The following is a 10657-nucleotide window of genomic DNA, read 5'->3' as shown; positions in this document are numbered from 1 at the left end:
ATATATATTCCGAGAAACTCGAAATGTGAGCTAAGAATCGAACCAATGGCCTCTGCTTGAGATATGGTAGGTCAAACCATTAGGCTACCACAGCTTGTTTATTAAAGAATAATAAATATACGAATGAAAATAAGTTTTTTTTTTATTTTGTGTTTGGTTGTGGTTGTATACTCATACTCGGACCATTATATAGTAACGTGATTTCTGGCTCAATCTCCATACATAAAGATTCTCTGACAATATTAAATATACTGGGTATTATTCAAGTATAAACCCTAATACTGAGAAAATCTATAATGTATTCGGTGGTTGGAGGTATCCTATCATCACCGCAGTTTCCTTTAATAGCAATATACTCTATTTTTGAAATTTACTACCTCCTCTCTCACGGAAATTCTTAAAACAGCATTGAAATAGAAATAGAAATCATTTATTCCTGGAATAATCAACACAGTACGCATGCATTATACGAGTATAATAATAACAATAATAATAATAATCCGCCTCTCCCATTTAAAAATTCAATATTTTAGGCCTTGGGAGAGGCGAGAGTCTAAAATGGATATAATAATAATAGTAATAATAACCACCACATACTCGTAGTACACGCCATACTGCATTTACTTGACTTAAGTCCGTAAATGTGGTTCAAACTAGCCAACAAGCTGAGAAGACTAAGATAGTAACAGTAATAATAGTAATAGTAATAATAATAATAATTCCGCCTCTCCCATTTAAAAATTCAAAATCAATATTTTAGGCCTTGGGAGAGGCGAATAATAATAAGAATAATGGTAATGGTAGTGGTAGCGGTAGCGGTAGCGGCAGCGGCAGCGGCAGCGGCAGCGGCAGCGGCAGCGGCAGCGGCAATGGCAATGGCAAAGGCAATGGCAATGGTAATGGTAATGGTAATAATAATAATAATGATAATAATAATTTCGTATTTCATTGAGGTACAATTACTAGTATTTATGTGGTCTGTGGGTACAATTAATGAAGTTACCATTTACATACTTACGTATGAGTTAAAATGTGTATTATTTATTGTATAGGTAATTAATTAATCAATCAATAAGTAAATAATATCGCAAATTGAATATAATTGTATACATTTGTATAATATATAATAGCAATAACAATTTTATTTATGAAATTTTTATTGCTTTTATGGCAATATAGCAATAAACATCTTATCACATCACTAGGCATCACAAAATAAAATTCGGATGGTGAATAATTTAATAGAAATTAACTAAACGTATAAAAAGTAACAATATGTTGACTACCCCGACACTACAACAGACACTTTGCGATTGCTGAATATTAATTAAGCAAGTACGCTTTGAGTAATCTATTAAAAGTAAATATTGACGATGCATTTCTGATAGGCGGTGGTAGGTTGTTCCAACATTTCCAGGCAGCATAGCGAAAGCTTCCACGAAAGCTCGCCGTTCGGTATCGAGGGCATAAAAGGCGAGGCGCATATCTAACGTATATATATGGATGTGAACTGAAGTTTGTCATACAAGTATGAAGGTTGCTTGGTCTTAACAACCCCAAATAGCAATACTTCAAAATGTAACTGGCGTCGGGCTTCCATCGTCAATAAACTTGCATCATTTAGAAAAGGCGTGACATGTGCTCGACACGGAACGGGAAAACAATATACCTGGCACACGCATTCGGTAATCGCTGAACAAGATTTCTCGGGCGAGCAAATACGTATCCGCCGTATATACTGTCTGTATAGTTCAGCCTGGTCAGAATCAGAGGGTAATGAAGTTTCTTACATGATACGAAACCTTCAGGCGATAAAAACAATTACGGATTATTATCTTAATGTGAGCAAATTACTTGTGTCTTATACACGTTTTGTAGTGAGTGCAAAGTAGTTTTGAAGACCACGTACAAGTAGCCGCTTGTCTTTCAATGTAAATTTTAAGCACAGAGCTTTTACATTAATTTAAACTTTCACGATTTCCAGATATTATCTATTTTCAAAATCGGGACTTAATAGTGTATAAAATGTATTTTATTTGCCTCGATGTTTCAGACGTGTTGCAACGTCCCTGATCTCGAAGCAGTTTCTTTCTCGCAGTTTATACACGACAGAACTTTTACTTTACATTTTCTTCATAATCCTAAATTGCAGGTTGACCGATTTCTCTCGTGGAATGGCTACCCCGGCTTGGTGTGAGATTTTAGGGGTGGTCCTATACGACTACTTCGTTCATTTTAAGGTTTCTTGATGTCATTAGGTTTTATGTAGTATTATAATGGACTTTACTTAATACAATAGGAATTGGAGGACCAAAGAGTTATGTTAGAAATCGTGTCCCTACATGGTGCAAACCAAAGCAGGTTCCGCTATGCACCGCATCTAGATAAGCTAAAAACAAGTGTACCATTTCTAAAAACATTTTGTATACTGTATGTACGCTCTCATTTTCCTTTTTTAGAAAGGATGTGAGGCAGCCCATTGCCTTTGGCCTTCATTGTATTTTGAAGTATTTGTCCTGTGCAGTCTGCACTTAATGATTTTAATTTTAATAATTCGCCTTCAAATAAAGGGAAATTCTGTAGGTACTGGCTTACCTGAACGGTCAAACTGACCAAACTTACTTACATATTGAAAGTGGTAAATCACTGTATATTGCTTCAAATATCTGTATATAAATGACAAAAATAAACTTTACGACTACAATTTTCGCAACACTTAGTTGAAAGTTCACTTTTAATTTTTAACGCACGATTGAATATGTGTCTTACTCTTATAATGGAGCAGTAAAACACAGATTTACGACAATTTTATAATATATATGTATAAAAGATGCTGAAGCTAAAAATACAGAATTTCGAATATTGCTCAATTTTATGTAGGTACCGAATAAATAAAGACCTAGAATCTATGGAAATTGTAAAACATTCAAATTAAAGACGTAAAGACATGCATTTTTATATATGTAGTTTGTGCCACTGAGCATGTCAACTGTTTTTCACCCGATGGTCCCTTAGAGGATGGAAAAAATAATAAATAATATAACTTTTTCATTGAAAAAAAAACTGACTTCAATAGTTTGCTTATGTTACGGCTTTTTTCGATTTACTTGGGATCCTCTCAACAGATTCTGACTTCTTGGTGACAATGGGACTGTTACGGACTCCTTTGTACATTCTATATTTTCTTATCTGGTTGTCATGGTGACGGTGACTTGTTGTTCTTGATTTTGGCATATTATTGATGATATGGATATCACCACCATGTGGTTTCAACAAGACGGTGCCACAAGTCGCACAGCCACCGTAACAATGAATTTATTGCAAACCAAAATTTCCCGATCGCATAATTTCACGAAATTCAGCCGTTAAGTGGCCAGCTCGATCATGTGATTTAACGCCGATGGATTATTTTTAAGGAGTTTTGTTAAAAATAGAGTCTATACGGTGCCAATCGAATCGATCGCAGCCTTAAAACTCAAAATTCGTGAAGTGATTAACCAAATAGACCCACAAATAGACACCCTTTGTCAAAAAGTGATTAAAAACTTTGATGAAAGAATCGACACCTGTAACTATGGTCGTGGTGGACATTTATCAGACATCATTTTTCATTAATAATTGCCAAGCCTTACTTTTTTTAATACAATAAAAATTTGAACCATTGTCATCTAAATTTATTGTTTTATTTTGATATACAAAACAAAGATCTTGTTGAAAAACCTTTACAATAAATAAAGTATTTTCCCTCGTCCCATAGTCGTGAGACGCCCAGTATAGCTTTACTATGAGAAATGTGTAAAAAGCTAGGTTTCAGAAACAAATTTCTTAGTTTTCTTGGTTCGAGCACATAGCATTCTTTATTATTTAGTATCGGAATCCTGTTGCGTATTTTACTTATAAATAAATATTTCTAAGTTATTACTTTTTTAGTCTTACTATTTCTGTTAACTTTTTTAAACACTGTTTAAACATTTTTTAATGAGGTGCTCACCTATAATTAGTTAGGCAATTAGCCCAAATTTTTGAAATGTATTAATACCTACATGAAATATTGTAGTAACTGTTGGTGCGCCTGGGTGCGCCTAATAAATAAATAAATTCTTCAATATAATAAACTCAGTCATTCACTGATATTTATTGCATAATAACTGCCTGAAAACACAAGGCTTATTCAATGCTGTACACATTCTGCACTGATTGTTCAATCATCCGTAATTATTTATATTTTAATAGTATACAATAGTTACACAACGTATGTGAAATGCTACGAAGACAAAGTCGCGTACCAGAGCTAGTCGGCGATAATTAAACGATATACAACATTTCATCAAAGGCATTGTTCATTTTCAAAGTCTACGTAATTATTATTAGTCAGCGTATGCTATCCAGAGACTTTGACCTCCCCCTTTTTGCTAAAGTCCATTAGTTGAGAAGAATCAATGGGTCTCCGCTATACAGGCACTAGTAGGACCGTGTATTTTGCGCTGTTCAGGTTTCTCCGACGTGAAACCTTTTAAAAACTTGAACAATGAATTGATACAATTTCTTCCGACATTATGTTATATTGAAGGAAGTAAAAACATATCGTTTTAAAAATATAACTTCCAAGAAATTTTTGTGTGGCTGGGGATCATGTAAGGCTTCGTAGTTAGAAGTTAATTTAAACCAAGAACTTTTATGTAATCTAATTGACAGTATTAAAGTTAATCTAGAAGCTATTTTAAGAACCCCTACACAGCACTTGTTGTTTTAAAATCAAATCGCATAGTTCCACACTTTACTTAGAGTTACTTAAAGTGCCTACAGATATACTTGATTTTTCATTTTGATTGACGACCAAGACGCGTAATTAGACAAAATCGAATAAATTTGTAATGAACAGACGATCGACAACGTATTTTTGTTGATTGACATTGTGTAATTTGAACTAAACATAGGTGCCTACAAAATTGTTGGATTTTAACCTTGTTTATTTATCGATCGCCTAAAAGGTAACAAATCGAGATCGTCAGAAATCGAGCAAATCTTTACGCACCTCTACACAAATTGCCTTGATTTCTCTGTTGAAAATTTTATCGTAGGCCATTTCTATTTTGCTTAATGTAAGGCTGATTGTACATAATTGCGCTAGTGGGGACTCGTGTATACGGGTAAGTACCCGTTTGTAAGTACAAATTATGCCTATAGTGCACAGTTTAATAACAGTTTATGCTCAATTCAAATTAAACTGTAAATTATTCTTCAGTACAATGCCGATATCGGCCATTCTCAAAACAGCATATTTTTGCATATGTGGGTCTTTCCTGTCTCTGTATAATATTAAACAGAAACACATTTTTTTAATGTAGTTTGTACTTTTATCTGAAGGTGTTTTTAAGATTTTAGCTCTGCCACTTAATTATCATATTTATTTTATTTTCAAACCCATATTCCTCTCTCTCTCCAATTACCGTAGCCTGTCCGGATGCTACCTTTGACTACAAATTTACCTCTTATTTTAGTCTGGGATGGATGGAAGATCCTGGGTGACGAAATACTGCTTGTTTAATCACATAAAAATAAGTATAATCTACGACGACCATTCTTTTAAAATGTACCACGAAACGTCCGCGTGTACGGCCCGAAGATATAATTACCATCGACATTTCTTTTGAAAGTGCGCGTGCCTAAACCACGAAATATTAGAAAGTCACTATTGCCTGAATCGCGAGCTATCAGCCGTGTCTCGGCATTCAAATAGTGCGAATGTACCAGTGTCGATGTAGCTCGCAATTTACATAAGTGTCTAACTACCGTAACTTTGGCTTTAGAATTTTCTAATCCCCATTCCCCTATTTGTAAATTACATTTTTCAAGGAAAAGTGATGTCGCTTATCATCAGGTACACGACTCGTTCGTCCTGTCACTTGATATTATAAAGAAAAATTTGGAGACAAAGCTCCAAATCAGAAAGCATAAACAAATTTTAAATTGACACGATAACATATATATTCTCTACTTGGGAGACAAACATCTAATTATGCTTTATTTGCGCCAGGTTAACAACAATCACGTTAAATAACTGCATTCAACTGTTTAGGTACAGGATTATTTAGAAATTTACTTACGAAATCTACCTACATTCTCAAATAAATGATAGTTTTTGTTATGCCTATTCGTTCTTGCCTTTAAAGGTGCGAACGCAGATCTGGCGAATGCGCCTGTTTACCAAACGTTCGCGAGCTGCACACGTACATTATGTAGTGTGATCTGCGCGCGCGCCATCAATGCTTGCTTGCTTATAAAGAGGATAGACGCTGTAGTTAACACGCACGCAGCGCACATGCAGCGCATTCGCCAGATTTGTACGCACCCTTATAAACAGATAGACAAAAGATGGCTTTCAAATATCATTTTATTATTGCGTCGTTACATTAATTGAACGTGCTAATGTAGACTTCCTTTGTAGTTTTCTTAACAGTAAAGTCACATGAAACCCAGGTTAAGTTCCATGTAGGTATAATTGTCCACGCTTTAGTCATTTATCATATACAAATCATTAGTATCTATCTGTCTTATCTGTATGGCTGTCATTGAGTGCCTTCCGCTGACTGCGCGTGCGCCGCGCTCGTCTATCTGCTTGCTTCGCCTCGTTAGACTTTGGTTAGCGTACACATTTTAGCCATCTTATTTGACTGCACATTTAACCTTTAGTTTTTATCCATGCCTCTTGAAAATAAAACTAAACTGTCTGGGGGGAGATAACTATGTTAAATCGCAAGCGCGCCTCGATAACTTTAAAGAATTGCCTTACCGCTTTCAAGGGTATTAAAGACGATGAAAGAGAGGATAAGTTTGTTTTCTGGATCAGGAAATAAAAATGGGCAAAGAAAATCGGGTTTAGCTCAATGAAATTAACAGGCGTATACGTTTGATGTGGGCAGCATACTCAAAGCTGGAGTTTGCTTTAAAAGTGAAGCTCACGGCGACGGAACACAAAACAAGAATATTCGACCAGTGTATCCTGCCACAATTAATAATATATGGTACCTGGGTGCTAACAAAAAACATAATTCAAAAATTACTGGCAGCCCAGAGGAATAGGAAGAGAGATAAAAAACAAATAGATAGAGATGGGAAACTCGTGCGAAATACACTCAAAGACCGCAAAACAAATGTGTGGCTCAGATAGTAAAGCTGAGTCGCAGATGTCACCAAACGCGTAATTAACCTTAAGCGGCGGTAGTCGTGTCACGTTCCTCGAAAGCAAGGCTCCTGGTGTAAGGCGGTCCTTGAATGGCGACCTTGGAGAGAAAAACGCCCTAGAGGGAAACCGCGATGCGTTGGAAGGATGACATAAAGAAAGTGACGGCGTTGAATTGGATACAGGTGGCACAGAATCGAGAGAAGCAGCAGAAACTGAACTGATATGATTGAGAACAGCTAGAAAGAAGTAGAGACATCCGATGAAATATCATCGATTTGCAGCTGACATTAGGTTAGCAAAAAGAAACGACGTATTTACAAAATTTGAAAATGTCAAGTCACGAATCGAAGAGGTTTGATCTAGGTCTAGTAATCAAGATACGCCTTTGCAGCGATTTGGTAAAGAAAACCAGTACTTTCTCAATTGTATCAACTGCCCATGATATAGAGTAAAAGCATATTCTAAGCAAGTTCTATTATCTCATATTCTCACTGCACGGAGGTGCCACAATGACAATAAAATTAAATGTAGTTACTACCGAGAATTATAATGTGGCATGGGAATTACTTTATAATAGGTACAACAATAAGAATGTTTTGATAAATAATCACCTCAAATCTACTTTTAATCTCAAATTTCTAAATAGGGGAAGTCGTATAACTCCAATTTATCATTACTTACGTGTCAAAAAACTTGCAAGGCTTGAGTATATACGTGGAAAACTGTTAAATGTGACATCCTCGTAGTTTACATTGCTGTCCAGAATCTAGAAAAAGTGACTAGGGAGTCTTCTTTTCATCATACACTATGTTATCGCAGCCCAGAACTTAGCCACGCGGACCACTCCACTAGTTACCGCGAGGCTGATCTGTGTATGGGGCATGTTTACCATTGTGAAAGGATTCTTGCCTAGAGTGCGCCAGAAGTACCGGGAAGATGATTCTTACGTCATTGCGGAGAGGGTCCTTTCGTGCACCACAACTAGGGTACAAATCGGGCCTTATCGGGCCTTATAAATCGGGTCAGGGTACCCTGACCTTGAGGATTTTTATCAATTCCTTAGAAAGAGAGCTGTGACGTTGGAGGCAGTTTACGGTTACTCCAAATCCGTTCCAATAAATAAAAATAAAAAACAACAATTATTTATTTCCTTATAAGTCCTTATATATTATAATTATATAAGGACATTAATTTTTTGTTTACGTTTACGAAAAGTTTCTTTGGTTTACGTACAATAGAATATTTATTTGTAATCAAAATTACCGCATAGTTAATTGTAAACAATTTGTAGATATGACCCTCGAAGCCGTACGTAAGCTTTACCTTAATTGATCTTGCCTAGGTCATCTGACCGCTAACTGTGTTTCAGCTCCTGTAAGACCTGTAAAAAAGTTAATTAACAATAAAGTAACGATATCCATCTTAAACATGTGCAATAGAATACCTACTCTAAACTGTGAAAAGCAAAATACGCAAAACAAAGGATTATTGTACTTGTTCTAGCCTAGCCTTAGCGAAAGGAAAGAAAAAGCTGGTTCTACATACTTAATTTATTTAAAAGTAAAATTGAAAAGCTGAACCAATAAAATAATAAAATGACATAAAAAGTACAATTAGTATAAAACACTCTCCATTAAACACAGTCTAGACAACACTTATCCCAAAAGGGCCTATGTATGTATATCTACATCATTAAACAGTAAGTCACGCGAAGTTGAGTTTTATATGAGGGTGATTTATGAGCACGTCCTCTCATTTTAAGAATTTTGATGGGAGTGAGAATACTGAAGGAATAGGATATTCGAGATCGATTCAAAATTTTGAAAGTAAGTAAGTTGCCAGGAACCAGTAAAGAGGGTATTAAAAGGTGGGATGACGACGAAGGAGGTCAGCATCGCCACAGTGCCTTACTACTATTACCCCATACGAAAATAATAGTGACGTTCTCATGCATGAACGGAACAACAGCACTTACCTTGCACGAGTTCTGTTGGATAGCGGAAGTCAAAGTTCTTTCTTAACTGACAACCAGAAAAGAAAACTTAATATTAATAAAGCATAGTAGGTTTGGGCTAATGCCGAAAATCGAGGTATATAATCGGATTTAATAAATCAATGTCAATAAACTCTGATTTTTGCACTATAGTCCAGAATTAACGCTTACACTTAAAAACATGTATACCTTGCATATTCCAGGCAACGTAATTCTAACTATGATGAGCAACTTGCCCCCTCCTCAAATCATTTTTACTTTCCACTTCATTGTGACGGGCGTCGACTTTGCCTGTCCATTTTCAATTAATGCTGACTAAGTATTAGTATGTATAAGTTAACAAAATATTTGTTTAGGTTTTTATTTTCTATAATATTATAAAAGGTTAAGTATAGGTTGTTAATAGTGTAGAGATTCTTAGATGTGTAAGTATTGCTGCCTTCTAAAGTCCTTAAATAGATTACTTTCCCGCCGTGGTAAGTTTCACGATATTTTTTGTGACAACCAATGCTAGAACACCCCCAACTTTCAGCGAGTTCACAATGAGCTAGGACGAGCGAGCTCAAAATTCGTCAAAGGGGCTGCGCACTATGAGGGTATTAAATGGCATTTTATCCCCGCTTACTCCCCCTAATTTGGAGGGGTTTAGGAGACAAAAGTGAAATCGTTACTAAAACGTGTAGTTTGTAATACGTATCTGACCGTCGAGGAGCTAATGACTTTATTCACATATCGTGACCCTTAATTCCCGCAATTTACTCATCTGAGAATCATCTCGCATGTCTTCTCTAACTCCAGGGCATTGAACAAGTTGCGAACTTTGCAACAAACAGAGACATTATCAAGACAGGTATAAGTAGAGTGCCTGTTACCTGTCGTCAACCACAAGAATAACTATCTTGGAAGCCAGGACTTCCAAGGCGGGGAGCACTCTGGAGAGCTGTGCCCCTGTTACAACAAAACTTTCAAGAATGTGGCTAAGGTGTTGCAGCAAGCACCTAAACAAACCTGAAGAGTAACATATGGCATATTAATAAAAATTAAATGTGCATGTCACCTTCGTGACGATCTTCGACTTCTGATGCTAGTTGCCGCCGTGACCCGTCGCGTATCGTCGCGCCCTCGCCCGCTCCACCTCCGCGCCTTACTGCCACGCACCGATAGCAATTACGCGAAAGTTATACATTCGTGTAAAGAAAATAAGCTATTTCATACAAAATGTTGTTCATACAGCTAATTATTATTTTTTGCTATTATATCAAAAATCAGAAATACATTCAAAAATTAAATGTATAATTAGCGTAAAACATGTGAATAGAATGGTAACTAAAGTACTTACTGGCGTAAAAAACAATTAAAGGTGTTAAAATAAACAACAACTTTTGAAAATATACATGTGAGTTCATTAATACGTTTATAATAGGGGTTAATGTATGAAATTGCCGATTTGTACTGAAAATCTAAATTGTTTATTTTTT

This window comes from Hyposmocoma kahamanoa, unplaced genomic scaffold (genome assembly GCF_003589595.1).
Source record: "Hyposmocoma kahamanoa isolate Upper Pololo Valley unplaced genomic scaffold, ASM358959v1 100021, whole genome shotgun sequence".
NCBI lineage: Eukaryota > Metazoa > Arthropoda > Insecta > Lepidoptera > Cosmopterigidae > Hyposmocoma > Hyposmocoma kahamanoa.
The sequence above is the reverse complement of the archived record's forward strand: the minus strand, read 5'-3'. Positions refer to the sequence as shown.